The sequence below is a fragment of the Bos taurus genome, chromosome 7 (genome assembly GCF_002263795.3).
Source record: "Bos taurus isolate L1 Dominette 01449 registration number 42190680 breed Hereford chromosome 7, ARS-UCD2.0, whole genome shotgun sequence".
Taxonomy (NCBI): Eukaryota; Metazoa; Chordata; class Mammalia; order Artiodactyla; family Bovidae; genus Bos; species Bos taurus.
Window position 1 is genome coordinate 45,254,582 of NC_037334.1, and position 19,929 is coordinate 45,274,510.

At 45.4% G+C, this 19,929-nt stretch overlaps 1 protein-coding gene and 1 long non-coding RNA gene across 3 annotated transcripts in view; one reads left to right on the forward strand and one right to left on the reverse strand.

The window, feature by feature from the left end:
* The window catches only part of FSTL4 (follistatin like 4), a 443,863-nt gene extending 431,970 nt beyond the window's left edge, over positions 1-11,893 (reverse strand). The window contains exon 1 of one of the 2 annotated variants that reach the window (XM_024995163.2): positions 11,073-11,893. The gene's annotated coding sequence lies outside the window, so the exon portion shown is untranslated. Of the gene's footprint in view, positions 1-4,592; positions 4,675-11,072 lie in introns of those variants that run through there. The other variant, XM_002689187.6, reaches the window with a different exon arrangement.
* Positions 9,159-19,760, forward strand: LOC112447416 (uncharacterized). The gene is made up of 3 exons (XR_003035609.2): positions 9,159-9,350; positions 10,055-10,516; positions 19,270-19,760. It is a non-coding gene; the product is annotated as an uncharacterized lncRNA (long non-coding RNA).
* Positions 19,761-19,929: the final 169 nt, after the last annotated feature.

The window sequence follows — 19,929 nt, forward strand, 5'->3', positions numbered from 1 at the left end:
TGCCCACTGAGGCCTCTTGATACTTAGCAATATTTCATTTGGATGAATGGGAGTTTTTAGTACGATGGGGAAACATCTACGTAGAACAAGATTGGAGGCCCTGAGCCCCAAGTCTCTCCTGTGAAAGATGCCGAGACCCTGTTCCTCCAGCTTCCATGGCTCCAGCAAGGCCAGAGGAACAGAGTGAGGGGGAAGTCAAGCTGCCCCCTGCCCCACACTCCACCTGTGATGAGGCCACACAGCACTCTCTCCTCAGCCCTCATCACTGCTGTCTTTATTGGCCTAGAATGAATGTGGCTGAAATAAAAAAAAAAAAAAAAACCATGAGGAGATGCAAAGGATGCCAGGCAGCAAGGGTGCCCTTCAGCTCACTGACAATGCCAGTCAGCCTGGTAGATGGTCACTTTGAGGAAAGAGGATCTGTTGAAAGATTAACTACTCCTCAAATTCAAATAGCGCTACTGGCCCTCAGACAGAAGAACATACAACAAGAATCTCCCCATCATAGAAGTAGGAAGGTATCACCAATAAGATCACAAACCCTCTTTTTCAACCTAGAGCTCCTTTTGAAATCACTTTAGGTTTATAAGCTTCATCCAATCCATGCTAGAGTCCCAAGATTGGTTATAAATCTACCTGAGATTGTTCTCATAAAAGATCTGGGACTATTTCTCCTTTCAAACAACTTATAAAACACAATCACTTGCTATTTAAGACATCTCGTTTCCAAGGAAAGTACTTCACTGCTTCTTCTGGGGTTTCCCACCTGAGCCTCATGTTTCCACATGCTCATGAGAATCAGGCACCAAAGGCCTGGAAGGTGGAAAGTTTCACCCAGTATATAAAGCCAACTCAGTGGCCAGACCTAGACTAACACTGGAGCATCCTGACCCCCCAGGCAACTGCTTTGTTTCTTATATCATCTTAAATTTACATATGGAATATGTATGCATTAGACAGACTGATTTTGCTTTTTTTTTAAAGTTATGGATGAGCCCTATTTCATCTTGCTATTTCACCTTGCTGTGAAAACCACAGATTTCCTGGTGTTATAAGCTGATAGCTGTACTATTATTTATTTGTATTTAAAACTATAGAGGTAACATTCCAAATACTGACTTGATTTCTGAAGAAAGTGGAAAAACCATGACCAAAGAAGGCAAATGGTCAGGGAGAAATAGATATGAATACGTAAACTCCAAATCTGCACCACCAGAGAACATACGTGGCATGCAACCTGTCTTTACTGAACAGGGTCAGAGGCCAGAGAGAAGCACCAACATAAACAAACTTCTCTTGCCTCCTCCAGGATCCAGCCCTGTTTGGGAAGAATTGGGGAAGAACTCTGACCCTCAGAGCTCTGGGGGAGACTATTCCCTGGTTTGTTCTCTCTCGTCTTTCTCTCAGAATATGGTGACATAACAGTCCAGACATCATGGAGTAGTCACGCAGAAACGGCTCCTCTTTGTCACAGACAGGACCAGAAATTACAAAGATGATTTGGCAGAACTGAGCAACACCATCCAGCCTTGAAGAGGACGGTAAGGTTTGTGACTTCGAGCCTCCTGAATTTCTATCCTAATTGAAAAGTGTATGCTCTAGCCAACTGCTTTTAGGTGCACTGCCTTGTACACATGTGATGTTGGCAGTCAGCAACACACACCAAAATCCTACAGTTCTCTCTGCATGCTTGCCCCATGCTCAATGAAAAAAAAAAAAAAAACAACACACATCAAAAGCCCAAACTAAAACCAGGAAGCTATCTGCTAATTTCTTTTGCAAGGCTTAAGACTGCAATTTTGATTGGTGAGTCTTTTAGGGAAAAAGAGAGGGGTTCAAACTTCCTAGTTTCTAGAATACCAATCCAAGGAAATTAGGCATGGAAACATATGAAGGCAACAATGAAGCAAGCCATAATGAAGTTATATTGCATTCCCCAGTAATTATCTACTCTGTCTCTTTGGTTAATTGTTCCTACATTTGATAAATTTGATATCTAAATTAGCCTATGTGTAAACCTATGACACTCCTATTTACTATGAAGCTAACATATAGAAGCCTCAACATTCAGATTATACTTCTGGAGTACCATGTTCTCTCCACTGTAGTTGTGTTTTACTTGAAGTTGCGTGCCTTGTGTTATGCACCAAGATAGAAAATGTAAACAAAGATGTGCTCTTGAAATAACTGCCTAATTTGATTAACTAGTAAGCACACAGCATCACAAGAAGGTTGAGTTTGCAAAAAAATACCAAAAAAGGCAAAGTAGCAATTAAGGAGATTTTTAGGAAATCTTGACTAGTCAGTGCCAATTTCTGAAATATAATATTGTCAAACAAAAGATCACATCATGAAGATCACTAAAGGGGTGGGGAGCAGGGTGTGAGGGTGGGGGGGAAGCCTGCAGCCCTTAGGAGGAGAAGAATCTTGAATGACTGGCAGATCAAGGTAGAAAAATTCAATCTATCCCTCCCTTAACTACCTCCAGGACACAGCCAAAGGGATAAAGGTTCTCCCGGTACCCAGAACAAGCTGCCCCTCTCTTGGGGGGTGAGGGGTGGGGGGGAACCTTCCTGGAATTAACAATAATAGAAGGTGGGCAAAAAAATTGAAGAGAGGAAAATCCAGTCACTTTTATTAAGCAATTCATATTCATTACATCAAAAACTATTTTCTTGCACTGACCTTTGCTCTGTCTGAAGTCTTTGGAGAGAGGGCTGTCTTTTTTTATACAGGATGGGAAGAAAGTGAACATTCATCTGAGTGTGTTTAAACAGAAACAATCTAGTAATGTTGCAGTGTCTTCTCACAAAACTAAGATGGGAAGCAAACATGGCCCTGTAAGGCATCAGCTCAGGTCTTCCATGAGAGCTACTGCCTAAGGACTGTTGGGCCTCTGGGGTCAGAGATGCCACATCCCTCACTCCCCTGACGTGTCCTTCCCAGGTGAGCAGATCCACCTGACCATTGCCCAGACCCACGGCCTGTCTGGATCATTCCAGGATTAAGTCATCTCTCGCTTTCCCCTAACCCTGATGGTAGGAAAATAATTCGAGACTTGCCAGAAAAGTCCGAATTTCTACCTGACCCCTTTTCTCTCCTCATGTATCGTGAAATGGGCACATTTTAGGGTGCACATTTTTAGTGCCACGTCCTACTAAAATTCTGTTTGGCCCAGAGAATGTGGACGGACGTCTGTGTCTCAGGGGCCCATCTAGTACAATTTCTGGTGCACAGGTTTGCTACAAATTCACGAAGGGAACAGACCAAAGCTACTGGCGTTGTTTTCCGCTCTCCGGAAACCTCGGCGGAAGCGACACCTAGAGGGAAGCGGTGGCGAAGCTGCGTAAGCGCTATTCATCAATGTCGGCGACAGTGATCAGGAGCGAGGTCTGCTGGACAGCGCACGGGGGACCAACTCTGGGCTAGACGCAGACCTAGGCGGCCCAACGCTGCCTTGTCCCGAGGAGCTTACATAGACGGACAAGCGGCACGGGATGCTCGCCGCGTTCCGGGCATGGTGAGAAACCCTACTGCTTCCAGCAGGTTTCTGCTCCTGCCGGAGGGGTGGGTGCCAAAGTCCTCAGGTGGCAGGCCTCAAACGAAGGCGCTCAGGGTACCCCTTTGTCAGCTGAAGGCAGCCCCGAAGGCTCGCGCCAAGCTCTCCTCGCTAAACTCGAGGGGACACGCGCTCCCAAAGCGGAGCGCGCTCTGCTCGAGTCGCCTAGGTACCCCCGAAACTTGGAACACGTTTTGTGCTGGCGCAAAGACGGGCGGGAGATCACCCATATTACAAGCTCTTAGGACCAAGCGCGGTGCTTGAACATCCCCTAAACAAACTGCTTGCTACTGACTCCCCAGCAAGTAACACCGGCGCTTGCTTGGAACAGCGACCGGCCGAGCGGAAGGGGAGTAGCGGGCTGCCCGAGTCGAGCGGGGTCCCGGGTCTTTCCCCACCTCCTCCGCGGAGGCCAAGCGCTCAGTCTGGACGCGGCGGCCCTCCGGGTTGTGAGGGCCAGGCCCGGGCGCCGCGGGCCCTTTGAGCTGCAGCGAGCAGGTGCCAAGTTTCCCCGCAAAGCTGGAGAAAAGAGGTAGTGAGGACGCCCGCCCCACGCCCCACGCCCCCCCAGCCCCGGGTCAAGGGCACAAGTCCGAGCCCAGGTGCAACCGCGCTCCCCGAGGCCGCTCGGGATCCATAGCCCAAGATCCGCACCTGCAGGGACTTGGAGCCCGGCGCCCGCTGCGGGCTCGGCCCGAGTGGTTCTGCGCGGTGCTCCGTGCCAGCCCGGTCACTCTGGTCCCCATTGAAGACTTGCTACATGCCTCGGCGCCCCAGCCTTTACCCCGAGTCCTGGCCCCGATGGGGGTAGCCCTGCCTAGCCCGGGTGAGGGGGTCCCGTGCCCGCCTCCCCGCAGGCGGGCAAACTTAGCTCACCCGGAGCGGCGGTGAGGACAAGCAAGCACCCAGCCGGGCCCTGCAGGCAAACGCGTGGCCGCGGGCGCACGGATCCCAACGGGGTGCAGGGGGACCGGCTGGCGGTGGTGGCGGCTTGGCACCCTCCCCACGACCGCTCCGAAGCTGCGCTGCGTACCTGAGGCGGCTGGGGCCGAGAGGAAGACCAGGTGGCCGGACTCGGCGGGCAGGAGGGAGCGCCCCGTGGTGGCAGCGGCGACCCGACCCCGTGTCCTTCGGTCTGTCTCCCTGGCTGTCAGCGGGTCCTGGGCGCGCTGGAGGGCTGTCGCGGCTCCGCTCTCTGAGCCGCCGCTGCCCGCTGCTGTAGCACCGCCGCGGCGGCTGCCCTATTTCTGCCGCCAGGACCGGAGCCCGTGACGTCACCCTCCCGGCCCCGCCTGCCCAATCGCCGCCACCTGTGCGCGCCGCCCGCCCGCAGCTCAGACCCGCGCGGGGCCCGTGGCAGGTGCGCGGAGCAGCCGGGCGCGCACTCGGGCTGGGAGGGCCCGGGCGCTCCGGGGCGATCTCTGCAGCCGCAGAGGGAGGGGGTGAGCTCCCCTCCCTGGCTCTGTGGATCCCTGCAGGCAACGAGCCCTCCCACCGGCCGCCCCCCAAACACCCCTCCTCTCCTCTTTTCTGGCTCTTTTCCCGGCGGGGCTCCCTAAAGCTGTGCTCTCAAGATGCGCGGCTGCTCTTAATCAGCTGCCATAGCTTGTGCAGCTCAGGCGGGCCGCACCAAGAGAGCTGTCACTGGAGGCAAAGTCAAATAACACTCCCCCTTGCTGAGTACCAACAACCGGCCAAATAGCGAAGTTTTCCTCTCTTTCTGAATCTGCCTTCTATCACTGCAGAATCTTACGAAATCACACGCATACAGAAGCAGTCCCGGGTGACGTTTGCCTAGTCTGGCCAAGGTCTGACCGGAGGGTCCTTTCTTCTCCTAAGCTTAGAACCATACATGAGGCCCAGACCTCGCCTCCAAGCCTGGGGCTCCGAAACCTTTCTGGATCCCTTCTCAACATCTACAGCTTTTGGAGACCACAGCCCAGTGATCATATTGTTTTCTTTAATTGGCCTAAAGATCAGTCTTGGTGACCAAATAAACGGGAAACTTTGTTACAACTAGCCCCCACACCCCCACCAATAGTCCTACTGTGGGTCCAGTGTGGCATCAGACTTAGGAGGGAGACTCCAGCCAGACTAGTCTGGTGGTAACTAGACTACTTACCTGATGGGCAGGAGCCTTTGAGGAGTGGAGAAGGGATTCTGCTCTGGCTGTGTGGGCAGCAGGTGATCCCCTGGCATGGGGGAACAGTGTCTTATTCATGCCTCTGTGATCTTTCCTGGCCTGGAGGAGGGGCAGAGGGGCTTTTCTGCTGTTAAGGTTAGTTGAATATCAGGAGAAGGAAAACTGACATGGAAGAAGAGCTCTTAAATTTGTTTGTTCCTTCTACAGGGGCCTCGTGTCTACCAGGCACTGTAGGAGGTGCTGGGGAGACTGCAGTGGATGGGACAGCATGGTTCCTCCCCTTACACAGGTTTAGTTCTGGGATGCAGCCCTCCCTCTATTATCACTCAGCTTGTAACCCAGAGCCATTTGGATTTCTGCTATTGGTATGTTTCCCTATCTGTAAAATGAGGACTTGGAGGAAATCTGGGTGACTTCCAGGTCTCACTTGCTGTGACTTCTCCCTTGGATACCATGATTTGTCCTCAGAAGCATAAAGGCTGCTCCATGTTCCATGCCCCTGGCCTTGGCAGGCATGATGCTCTCTCAGAATTGACCATGAATCTTTGCCAAGGCCACCCATGACTGAAACTCCAAGGCTGGCTTGAGGCCAGACTCTCAGCAGCCAGACCAGGAAAGAGACAGCACTTTTCATCGTGGGAAAAAGAAGATGAGGACAACACGTAAATGGAAGCCGGGAAGTTTGGAAACATGTTGAGCCTCCCTCTGAAGCCAGTGGTCAAGATGGAGTCCCCACAGCCTGGAGGCTGGGTTCAGCCACCTTCCCAGACTTTGAGGTATTTGGAAAAACCAGTTTCTGTTCTCAGCTCTGAACACAAAGTCCCTGAGTCAGCCTAGTAACCCTGTTACATAACCAAGGCAGGCCTTGGGGTATGTTTTTTAATAACTCAGGGTCATATGTAAGTCAGGGTCTGTAGATCAACCGAGATCAGAAATAGCTCCCTTTAATGCAGGGACTGGACTTCCATAAGCTTCCTCCACTTCCCACAGAAGCAGAGAAATGTAGCTGCTGCAAATCAGATGTTCAGAATATCTCTTAGAGATAATACTAACATCTGAAGTGAGCTATTGTGACTACTGTGCATAAAATAAGACTGGAATTAAAAGTCACCTTGGAATAAAAAAGGTGAAGTGTGAATGACGAAATAAAACAAGCCTTCAGGGAGGCAGCATCAGACGCCAGCAGACCTTGACACTTCTTTCAGTTGCTCTATGCTTTCACCTCTCAGGGCAATTCTTGGTTTAATAATACTCCCCAACTTGGAAAATGGGCTAGATTTTACACATAGAATTTCAGAATTTGCCTGAAATCTTGTTTCTGGACTTGCGAGCACACTGATGATTCTCAGTAGCCAACTGTGATGCTTAAATGTTGAAATCATACAATTCAGTAAGTTTGAAAGGAAAAAATTAAAAGGCAACATAAATTCAGATTACTCCCCAGGCAGACTCAGAGACACACAAGAGAAACTTATCAGTGTGTTTCTTTACCAGGTCAGGAAGTTTTAAAATCCCCAATATGTATTAGGGATTTTACTTTGCCAGCTTTAAAACTTTTTTCTGTCTCTAATCTTACCAACACCACAACCATATGACCAAAAACTGCTGCCAAATAATGAAGTCTCCTACAGGTCATTTCAGATTGCAGCTGCACATTAGATTCCCAGAGATGACACACAGCTGTGGGGATCAGAAGGATCAGATTCTACCAAAAGTTACTCTGTCCCTGGCTTTGGGTCAAGTCCACCTTGGGCAAATCAGACAGTCCCCAGTAATACCAGTTAGAAGCCAGACCAGGAGGTCACATTAGAAGGTGGGAATAGGCAGGGAACAGTATTCCTTGTCTTGCATAATTTAACATTCTGCTTCCTCCCCAGAAATGTCTTAGTAAATCTTCAAACCAAACTATGTAGTTGATTGAAGAAGCAGCCTGGATCTTAGGAGAGCCCTGGTCAGAGAGGCAAAAAGACTGGGTCCCTGGCCTGCCTCTGTCCCTCTCTGGCTATGCGAGTCAGGATGAATCCTACCTTTCCTTGGCTTGTTTCCTCAGCTCTTAAGAAGGGGTTGGGAGAGGGTGGAGGGGGAGGCAGTCATACTCAGTGAGCTTCTGAGAGCATTTTCAACTCTACAAGTCGATGCCTTTATTTTGCTAGAAGTTAGGCCTACTCTGATCTAAAGCTGTGACATGAAAGGTTTCCCTTAAGTCTAATATTAATTCTTAAGTGATGATGCATTGTCATCTAGAAGTTAAGGCAGTGTAGGCACCAAATTCAAAATCCTAGACCTAAAATCACACTCAGAAATAATTACTTTAAACTCTGATTTAGGGAGAAAGGGAGTCAGCATAGAGATAAGGTATTTGTTCAGGAGAAAACTGATTTGGGAAATTTTTCAAGGCACCAAATTCAAAATCCTAGACCTAAAATCACACTCAGAAATAATTACTTTAAACTCTGATTTAGGGAGAAAGGGAGTCAGCATAGAGATAAGGTATTTGTTCAGGAGAAAACTGATTTGGGAAATTTTTCAAGGCAATAAAGAATTGGTGTAGGGTTGGAATTTTAATTAAGAAGGTGGGATGAATGAGAAGATGTAATGATGGAAAGGGAATTGTGACTGGAGAGAGTAGAGGGAGTTGAAAACCAAAACCCTTCACCATAGTACTGTTCCAGAGACAAAAGTCCCACTGAACTCCCAGGGCCTAGATTGATGGTACAAGGGGCCTAAGAAAGGCACGGATAACAAGAGGAAATGATGCTCAGCTACTCTCAGAATTCCATGTGCACAGGGACCATCCGGGATGAGAAGGCCAGGCCTCCAGGCCACAAAGCAGCATGTGCACTAGGATTAGAAAGCCAGGTGAAAGAGGCGATGCAGTGGGAGTGCCAAGGGAGGGGCCAACCTCCTTCAGTCACAAGGGATATTTTTGTCATGACCCCATTTTCCAGCTCACTTGTAGAGGATGGTAAATAGCATGACTATCTGAAAAGGAGATCACTGGCAAAGATGAGCTCCTACTTATGGAGATTCCATCTGTTTGAATATCTGCTTCATTCAAATGAATATGCAATATTATGGCAGGTGATCTTCAGCGTTAGGAAGAGAGCTATGCAGGATGAGGATGTATCAGATGGTGCTGGACTTAGTTTGTACAGTGCTGAAATCTGAGCAGGCATGCTGACCTCTCTGCCCCTATCCTCCACCAGGGCTTTGGCTACTTGCCTTGCTTCCTGGCCAGAGTGGCCTGATTAACTGCTCTGTACTATTCACACATTCTTAGAGCCAGGTGCCTCTGCTGCTATTGCCAGCAGCTCAGATCAAGATGCCGTGTGTGTGGCAGTAACTGACAAAGGAATACTGGCATTGGTCAGACTGGAGCCCTGCAGCTCTGGCTTCCCCAGAGGCTACCTGGGGGGCTACTCACTACATCATAGAGGTTGGGGTGGAGTGGGGGTGGGGAGTTTCTGCCTCAGGGGTGGGTGGACCTGACCAGTGGGAGATGGGGTACAGGAGGGAGCCAGCAGATCAATTCTTACTTCCTTCCCTGGATGGTCTGTACAGAGATGCAGAGAGCTCTATGCCTCATCTCAAGACATCCTTGGAGACCAAGCCCTCAGCTACAGTGATTGCAGAGCTGCAGCCCATTCGGTATTTTATCTTTCTTCTTCCTTGTTCCTGCTTCCCTGAGACTGTATCCTTCCCTCAGTCAAGTATCAGCACATGAGCTTTTGTTTCAGGTGGTTTTCTAGACCAGTGGTCCCCAACCTTTTTGGCAACAGGGACCAGTTTTGTGGAAGCCAGCTTTTTCCACGGACCATGAGGGAGTGATGGTTTCAGGATGATTCAAGCACGTTACACTTTTTGTGCCCTTTGTTTCTATTATTATTACATCAGCTCCACCTCAGATCTGCAGGCATTAGATCTCAGAGGTTGAGGACCCCTGTTCTAGACAATCCAGGCTAAGAGGAAGAGTAACTTAGAGTGAGTGTGGTAACTGTTCTTAAGAGGGCAAATGACAAAGATCTCTCTGAGGAGGTGCTTAGAGCACAGACATGAATAAATGAGGGGACAAGATGTGAGACGATTTAGTGGGGAGAGTTTTCAGGCTGAAGGTACAACAAGCATAAAAAATGTGATGTAGGATCAGGCTTGATGTGATTCAGGCCAACATAACAAACCAGAGGGATGTGGGTCATGTTGCTGAAGAAGGCGGAGAGCTAGGCAAGAGCCAGACCATATGGACACTCTAGGCTGTGATGCACAGTGACTTTCGGTCTGATTTTAGGTGTAATGGGAGCCATGAGAGGGTTTTGAGCAGGAGAATGACATGATCTTCTATATGTTTCTAACAGCTCACTCTGGATGCTCTATGGAAAATAGATGGCTAGAGGAGATACTGGCTGATAGAAGAGTGAAAGCAGGAAAAACAACTAGTCAGCTGTTGAGAAGTACAAGGTCATATCAGCTCATCATGGTCATCACTGCATCACACCAGCACTGAATGTTCATTGATTGCCAACTATGCACTGAGCTCCAGGCCTAATCCTCATATATGTTGTTTTACCGAATTCTCCCAACAGCTAACTCCATAACATCTCCAGTTTGTAAGTTAAACTTAGAGACGGTACACAACTTATCTCAGGCAATCTGTCTGGCAAATGGCAGCGCTTGGATGTGATCAGCCTGCCCTCATGATCACGACGCAATTCTGCATCAGTGGCACAGAGTGTCTAAACTCTTGGCAGCTAATCCAGATCTCAGAAGTCATGTTCTACACACCAGTGCCTAGAAAACTTTTTGTTCTGAACCTACTGGTATGTGTACTTACTTGTCCTCACCATGAACCCTTGTCGTATCAAAACCAAACACACAGTCTTTCTCTCTTCTCTGACTGCGGAATATCAGTTGTGTTCGGCACAGTCTAAGCCAGTCTTGGAGCTCCCATTCTCCCTGCTGGAATCTGGTCAAGGGTTGAGCAGGGGACCCAGTGCGAGCTAAGGAGAGGTGCGAGAAAGGCAGCTAGGGAGGTAAAGAAGTGCACTAGAGGAGATAGTACTGCTTTTCTCTCTTGATACCCTCACGACCTGCAGGGCCTCCCAGACCCATGGCCACCATCCTGTGACCCTGAGAGAAGCCCTGTGGGCCATGAATGATGGCAGAACACCAGAAGGAACCTAGGACCTTCACGTCCTGCTGAAATGAGCTGTTAAAATAACCAACTCTGAGGCTGCCCTAAATTCTAGTTTTCTATTTTCCTCACGACTTAAACCGATTGAGTTGGCTTTCTGTTACTTAGAGTAGAAAACATACCAAATGAGAAAGAAGCTAAAATGTAAATAAAAGCTGATTTGCTTGGCTTCAGACACTCACCATAGGAGATGCATGCATGTGCTCTCAGTCATGTCCAATGCTTCTGCGACCCCATGGACTGTATGGCTCCTTCCTCTTTTCATGGAATTTTCCAGGCAATGATAGTGGAGTGGGTTGCCATTTCTTACTCCAGGGGATCTTCCTGACCCAGGGATCGAGCCCACGTTCTCTTGTGTCTCCTGCACCGGCAGACAAATTCTCTTGCACTGTGCCACCTGGGAAGCCCGCCATAGGAGATAAGTGTCTATTAATATTGTCATCATCCCACTTAATTTGTCCAAGAACCCCAGGCTAGTGAAAGACTGAAGTCTCTTGACCCCAATCCAGTGCTCACACCTATAGTAATTTTCAGTTATGGAGAACATGTCATTAGCCAGGACCCGCATTTCCTAATTGCCCTAGATAAGTGCCAGTGGGCACTTAACAGCTGATGTGTTCAGGAGAGTTTAAAGCTGACAAATGCATGCACACCCACCACACTGCCCAGCCATATGTGACTTGCAAATGCCTTTCACTACTACTGTCTTCAAAAAATTTTAAACTGGTTTTGCCATTTTTCTGTGGTATATGACAAAGAAGTGATTTTAACCTTCAAATTATTTAAGAGTATCATATTAAGTATTGTATGCTACAGTTTGTTTTAATGCATTCATTAATATTATTTATAATATGTAGTCATTACAGACAAATTTCCACTTTATATCATTTAACAACAAATACACAGTTAACTCTTTTAAAATTATATAAAAGAACACAATTTTCTAAATTATATTGAATAAATATACTAAAAAGTGACGTGTCAAATCTGGCTTGGAGAATGTATGTACACTAAAAATACTTTGAGATTTAACTCCATGACACAGCACCAGTACAAGCAAAAGCTGTTTTCCAAGAATTTATGTCTGAAATTATGGAATTTTATGCTAAAAACACTACTGGTTTATTTTTATAATTTCTATGTTTTGCTTATAAATGACAAGAGGGGACAGATTCTAGGCCGCTATTTGCAAGCACTCTGCAAATAGCTCCATGTGGGATGTGGGTAGACCCTTTATTCTCAATAAATGAAGAGCCAAATTGGGTATAATTGTTACTCTATTTTCTCCTCTTCACACTGTTTTTGAAGTACCAAGGACATCTTGATGCTCCATATAAGGATTTTTTTTTTTTTATCAGATGAATGCAATTTTCAGATTGGGGAAGGTAATTTTGAAGTAGGACTACAGTTTTGCCATTTTTTGCTCTTAATTATCTTGTATTTCATCATTGGTTCCTTATGTTTCTAGTCTTTAAATGCAATCTATTATGAGCACAAATCAAACATATTTGACTAAGAAGAAAAACAATTTAAAATGTAACAGTCTCGACCATCCCAGCAGTCAGTGCTGTTCAGCCAAGAGATAAACTGAGTGATGGAAAAATAAGTGTCCTCATCTGACATCCCTCTAACCACTGTGTGTGCTCACGTGTTGCACACCAACAAGCTTGCAGTCTTTCATTATAAATGGAAAAAATTAAACAATGTAGCACTTATTGTTTTTTTCATTAAACCTTTCATTTTTAAATAATTGGAGATTCATGTACAGTTGTAAGAAATAATACACAGGAATCACGTGTACATTTTACCTGGTTTCCCCCAGTGATACATCTTTGTCACTTACCACTTCTTTGCCACATATCTTGTAAGACCTTTGTCCAGGATCACAACCACATACTGATATCGTTGCTGTCAAGATACAGAATCTCTCCAGCACCACAGGGACTCCTCCCACCTGCCTGCTGCCTCTCACTCCTTATCTCTAACCCCTGGCAACCACTGCTCTGTCTTCATTTCTATAATTTTGTCACTTCAAGAATGTTACACAAAGAGAAGGATACAATATTTAACCTTTGGAACTGGCTTTTTTTTCAGTCAGAATAATTACCTTGAGGTTCATTCAAATTGTTTGACATATCAATAGTTGTTCCTCTGTATTACTGAGTAGTATTCCATGGCATCGGAGAAGGCAATGGCACCCCACTCCAGTACTCTTGCCTAGAAAATCCCATGGGCAGAGGAACCTGGTACACTGCAGTCCATGGGGTCGCTAAGAGTCAGACACGACTGAGCGACTTCACTTTCACTTTTCACTTTCATGCATTGGAGAAGGAAATGGCAACCCACTCCAGTGTTCTTGCCTGGAGAATCCCAAGGACGGGGGAGCCTGGTGGGCTGCCATCTATGGGGTCGCACAGAGTCAGACACAACTGATGCGACTTAGCAGCAGCAGCAGCAGCATTCCATGGCATGGAAGTACCACAGTTGCTTAACCACCTGGGTTATTTCCATTTTTGGCTATTACAAGTAAAGTTGCTATTAACATTTGTATACAGGTTTATATATGAACATAAATTTTCATTTTGCTGAGATAAATGCTGAGTACAATTGCTGGTTTGGCTGATAGTTGCATGTTTAGCTTTTCAAGAAAAGATCCAACTGTTCCTGAGTGACGATAGCATGTTACAACAATACATGAATGATTCTGTTTCTCTACCTACATTACTGGCGTCACTATTTTTTGTTTTAGTCATTCTGATAGGTGTGTAGCGATACCTCATTGTGGTTTTAATTTACATATCCCTAGTGACTAGGGATGCTGAACATCTTTTCATGTGCTTAGTTGTCATCTGTATATTCTTATTGAAATGTCTTTAGGCCATTTTCTAATTGTATTTCTTGAGGTTGCTTGTTTTTACTGTTGAATATTGAGAGTTCTTTATACATTCTAAACACTAGTCTTTTGTGGACATGTGGTTTGAAAATATATTTTTCCAGTCTCTAGCTTGTCTTTTCATCCTTTTCATGGACTCTTTTGCAGAGCAAACAATTTTAATTTTGATGCGGTAAAGTTTATCAGTTTTTCCTTGTTACAGATTTTTTTTTTTAATATCAAGTCTAACGCTCACTCTGGAGAAGGCAATGGCAAGCCACTCCAGTGTTCTTGCCTGGAGAATCCCAGGGACGGCAGAGCCTGGTGGGCTGCCGTCTATGGGGTCGCACAGAGTCGGACACGACTGAAGCGACTTAGCAGCAGCAAGGCTCACTCTGGTGGTTCAGACAGTAAAAAATCCAGTCTGTAATGCAGGAGGCCTGGGTTTGATCCCTGGGTCAGGAAGATCTCCTGGAGAAGGAAATGACAACCCACTCCAGTATTCTTGCCAGGAAATCCCATGGACAGAGGAACCTGGCAGGCTACAGTCCATGGGGCTGCACAGAGTCAGACATGACTGAGCAACTTAACATTTTCACTTTCTAACTCTCAGAGATCAAAGACTTTTCTATTTTTAAAATAGAAGTTTAATAGTTTTACATTTAAGTCAATCATCATTGTGAGACAATTTTCATTCAAGGTCTGACACTTAGATTGAGATTCTTTTTGTTTCCTCTAAGCTTGTCAAATTGCCACATGTCATTTATTGAAAAAGCTTTTCAAGGGTCCCTAAAAAGCCAAACCAATCTTGAAAAAGAAGACTGGAGGGAAAACAAAGTTGGAGGTTTCCCACTTTCCAAATTCAAAACTTACTACAAAACTACAATAATCAAAACAGTATGGTACTGGAAAAAAGACAGAAACATAGACCAATGGAACAGAACTGAGAGTCCAGCAACATATATGTATATATGGCCAATTGATTTTAATCAAGGAAACCAAGACTATTTAATGAAGAACAGTCTCTTAAACAAGTGGCACTTGGGACAATTGGATTTTCACATACAAAAGAATGAATTTGGACCCCTATCTAACTCCATACAAAAAATCAACTCAAAATTGATACATGACCTAGTTCAGTTCAGTCGCTCAGTTGTGTCCGACTCTTTGCAACCCCATGAACCACAGCATGCCAGGCCTCCCTGTCTATCACCAGCCCCCGGAGTTTACCCAAATTCATGTCAATTGAGTAGGTGATGCCATCTAACCATCTCATCCTCTGTCATCCCCTTCTCCTCCTGCCTTCAATCTTTCCCAACATCAGGGTCTTTTGAAATGAGTCAGCTCTTCACATCAGGTGGCCAAAGTATCGGAGTTTCAGCTTCAACATCAGTCCTTCCAATGAACATCCAGGACTGATCTCCTTTAGGATGGACTGGTTGGATCTCCTTGCAGTCCAAGGGACTCTCAAGAGTCTTCTCCAACACCACAGTTCAAAAGCATCAATTCTTCTGCACTCAGCCTTCTTTACAGTCCAACTCTCACATCCATACATGACCACTGGAAAAACCATAGCCTTGACTAGATGGACCTTTGTTGACAAAATAATGTCTCTGCTTTTTAATATGCTGTCCAGGTTGGTCATAAATACAAGCTTAAACCATAAACTTTCAGAAGAAAACATAGGGGTAAAATTTCATGACCTTGGATTTAGAGATGTAGTCTTAGATATGATACCAAAAGCATGAGCAACAGAAGAAAAACAGAAAAGTTGGGTTTTATAAAAATTTAAACCTTCCATGCATCAAAGAACATCAGGAAAGTAAAAAGACAACCAGGAGAAGGTAATGGCAACCCACTCCAGTATTCTTGCTTGGAGAATCCCGTGGACAGAGGAGCCTGGTGGGATGCTGTCCATGGGGATGGGGTCACACAGAGTCAGAGACGACTGAAGCGACTTAGCATGCATGCATGCATTGGAGAAGGAAATGGCAACCCACTCCAGTATTCTTGCCTGGAGAATCCCAGGGATGGGAGAGCCTGGTGGGCTACCATCTATGGGGTCACACAGAGTTGAAGTGAAGTTCAGTCGCATGACTGAAGCGATTTAGCAGCAGCATCAGAATGGGGAAAATATTTTTAAATCCTATATCTGATAAGGGGATAACATAAAAATATAAATAACCCTCACAACTCAACATCAGAAAAAGAACTTGAATAGACATTCATCTAGAGAAGATATATAAATAGCCAAAAAGCACATGAGAAGATGCTCAACATTCTTACCCATTAGGGAAATGCAAATCAAGATAAGATACGATTTTATGCCCACTAGCATGGCTCAAGGAGCTTGCAGGTTTGTATGTCACTGTTCAGCAACCTCCACACTTCACGAATGGGATAGGCAGTAAGGGCTACAGGAATTCAACAGATGTGCCTTTGCCCTAAGTAGTCAGGAAGGCCATGCTGAGGGCTCCTTAAGAACACAGCAGAATCTTTCGCATTTCAGAACCACCAGTGTCTGGCACAGGGCCTGGCTCACAGTTCACACTAGGTAAAGGTTTTCTGAAGACAGGATGATTGAAACAACCTTACTGTTCCACCTGAGAGCTGTGCAACCTGAGACAAGGCACCTAACCACTCTACCTTGATTTCCTTTTCTACAAAGTGGGAACAATAACACAACCTGCTATCCAGGGTTGCTCTGAGAATTACATGAGTTCATATGTACAAAGCACTCATTTAGTAAGGACTAAGTGCTGTGTAAATATTTGCTCTTATTATTATTATTATAGCTATGCATAAATGAACAGACAGTCTCGAATAGGATCTTGGAGCAGACTTTAACAGATGGACTATGGGGGGCGTGGGGTGGGGTGGACCTAGCACAAGCAAATGTGCAAAAATAGGAATAAAAATTATTGCTACTTATTGAACATCAACTGAACACTACTGCTTAATTCCCTAACAACCCCTTGAATACAGTAATTATCCTTATTATACAGATGAGGAAACTGAGGCTCAGAAAGGTTAAGTGACTTACTGATAGTTACACAGTTCATAAGGCATCTGGGATCTGCATTGTTTGACTGGAAAAGAAAGGTATTAAGGATAGCAAAAAAGACGGATGGCAACTGGATTGTGTCAGGGCAGTTTGGGCTTTATTCTGTTGAGGAGCTGCAGTGACAAGGTGAAAGCCAGGCTCTTGGAAAATGACCCCATTAGTGATGTGACAAGACAGACTGGACTTAATGTTGTATTTTCTCCAGCTAGAAGCTCACTTTTCGGTTCTGTCCTGTTCCTGCACTTGTTCTCCCCTGGAGCCCACCTCAGTAAGCATTCATCCTTACCCCACCACTGAAATGGCTCTTGTGAGGTCACCTCCATGCTGCTACATCCAGTGGTAAATTATCAGTCCTCACCCTACTTGACTTATTCATTCAACAAATTGTTTGTTGAGCATGTTTTCTGTGCCAGGCCCTAGTTTAGGAGCTGGGCATCAAGCATAGAATAATGTAGGAAGAGTCCCTGTGCTCATGAACTTGCAGTCCAGTGACCAGCAGAACTGGACACAGCTCATCACCTGCTTGCCTTAGCCATATCTCCTCCACTCCATTTTTAGGATGTCACTCTCTGGGTTTCTCTGTCCCTCCCTGGCCATTCCTGCTTGACCTGCTATGCTTGTTTCTATTTGTGTCTCCTCCCTTTAAATGCTGAGGTGCTCTGGGTCCTATTCCTGGGATCTCTGCTCTTCAGCACCTTTACTCGCTGTGTTAAGGAGCTCTTCCAGTGCATGGCTTTTATTACCTGTGCAAGCTGCCAACTCTGAAACTCCTATCTTTTTAGCCTGGAGACCATCCTCCTGAACTCCAGGCTCCTATATGGCCCACCCTGAGCTACTCCCCTTGAGTAGCTGAAAGTGAAAGTATTAGTTTCTCAGTCATGTCTGACTCTTGTGACCCCATGGACTGTAGCCTACCAGATTCCTCTGTCCATGGAATTCTCCAGGCAAGAATACTGGAGTGAATAGCCGTTCCTTTCTCCAGGGGATTTTCCCGACCCAGGGATTGAACTTGGGTCTCTTGCATTGCAGGCAGATTCTTTACCATCTGAGCCACCAGGTGGGGCCTCTGAATAGCTGAAGGGCATCTCAAATTTAATGGGCTCAGTCTGATTCCTGACTTTTCTTTCTTCAAAGTTGAATTTTCTCCACTCAGTCTTCCTCAGATCTGAACATGGTAACCCCATCCTTTCAGTTGTTCAGTCCAAAATGTTGAAGTCATCCACGGCTCTTCTCTTTCTGTTACATCTCAATTGAATCCATCAGCAAATCTTTTTTAAAATTAATCTTTATTGCAGTATCATTACTTTACAATGTTGTGTGAGTTTCTGCTATGCAGCAAAGTGAATCAGCTATACATATACCCATGTCCACTCTTGTTTGGGATTTCCTTCCCACTTAGGTCACTACAGAACTTTGAGTTCCCTGTGCTATACAATAGGTTCTCATTACTTCCCTATTTCATACAGAGTAGTGTATATATGTCAACCCCCATCTCCCAATTCATCCCACCTCTCTTCCCTGCTTGGTATTCATACACTTGTACTCTACAACTGTGTCTGTATTTCTGCTTTGCAAATAAATTCATCTATACTATTTTTCTAGATTCCACATATAAGTGACATTATACAATATTTGTTTTTCTCTTTCTGACTTACTTCACTCTGTATGTCGGTCCCTAGATCCAACCACACCTCTGCAAATTGAAGTTTTGTTCCTTTTTATGGCTGAGTAATATTCCTGTGTGTGTGTGTGTGTGTGTGTGTGTGTGTTTACCACATCTTCTTTATCCATTCCTCTGTTGAGGGACATTTAGGTTGCTTGCTTCCATGTCCTGGTTATTGTATATAGTGCTGCAATAAACACTGGAGTGTGTGCATCTGTTTAAATTATGGTTTTCCCCTGAGTATATGCCCAGGAGTGGGATTTCTAGGTCATATGGTAATTCTATTTTTAGTTTTTTAAGGAACCTCTTTACTGTTCTCCATAGTGGCTGTATCGATTTATATTCTCATAAACAGTGCAAGAGGATTCCCTTTTCTCCACACCCTCTCCAGCGTTTATTGTTTGTAGATTTTTTGATGATGGCCCATTCTGACTGGTACGAGGTGATACCTCATTGTAGTTTTGATTTGCTTTTCTCTAATAATTAGCGATGTTGAGGATATTTTCAGGTACCTGTTGGCTATCTTTATGTCTTCTCAAGAGAAGTGTCTATATAGGTCTTCCAGCCATTTTTTTGTTTGGTTATTTGTTGATTTTTTTTTTTTATATTGATCTGTATTGAGCTGTTTGTACATTTTGGAGCATAATCCCTTGTCAGTTACTTTGTTAAGTATTTTCTCCCATTCTGAGGGTTGTCTTTTTGTCTTGTTTACAGTTTCCTTTGCTGTGCAGAAGCTTTTAAGTTTAATTAGGTCCCATTTGTTTATTTTTGTTTTTATAGATCAACAGAACAGGATAGAAAGCCCAGAGACAAGTCCAGGCACCTATGGACACCTAATCTATGACAAAGGAGGCAAGAATATACAATGGAGAAAAGACAGTCTCTTCAATAAGTTCTACTGGAAAAACTGGACAGCTCATGTAGAAGAATGAAACTGGAACACTCCCTAACACCATACACAAAAATAAACTCAAAATAGGTCAAAGACCTAAATGTAAGCCTGGACACTATAAAACTCTTAGAGGAAAACATAGGCAGAACACTCTGACATAAACAGCAAATTTTTTCAGCTTCACTTTCTCAGCATATCACTGCCTTCACGGCCGCCCAGCACTGTCGCAGGCCACCACCAACTTTCAGCTACATCACGAGCGCTTGCTTCCCTTCCCCCCAACCTGAACCCACCATAGACTATTCTCAAAACTGGAATCAGAGCTTCCTCTTAAATATCAGTTGGACCATGCCAATCTTTTTCTTGACCCCATCCCCCAAAGACTTCTCATTTCACTTCAAGGAAAACCCCAAGTCCTCATGAGAGCCTGTAAGACCCTACACGATCATCCCATCATCTCTCTGATGTGACTCTCCCTTCCGTCCTCCTTGAACAAGGAGCAGCTGCAGCTGCACTGGCCTTGCGGAAGACTCCAGGCACTCGCCTGC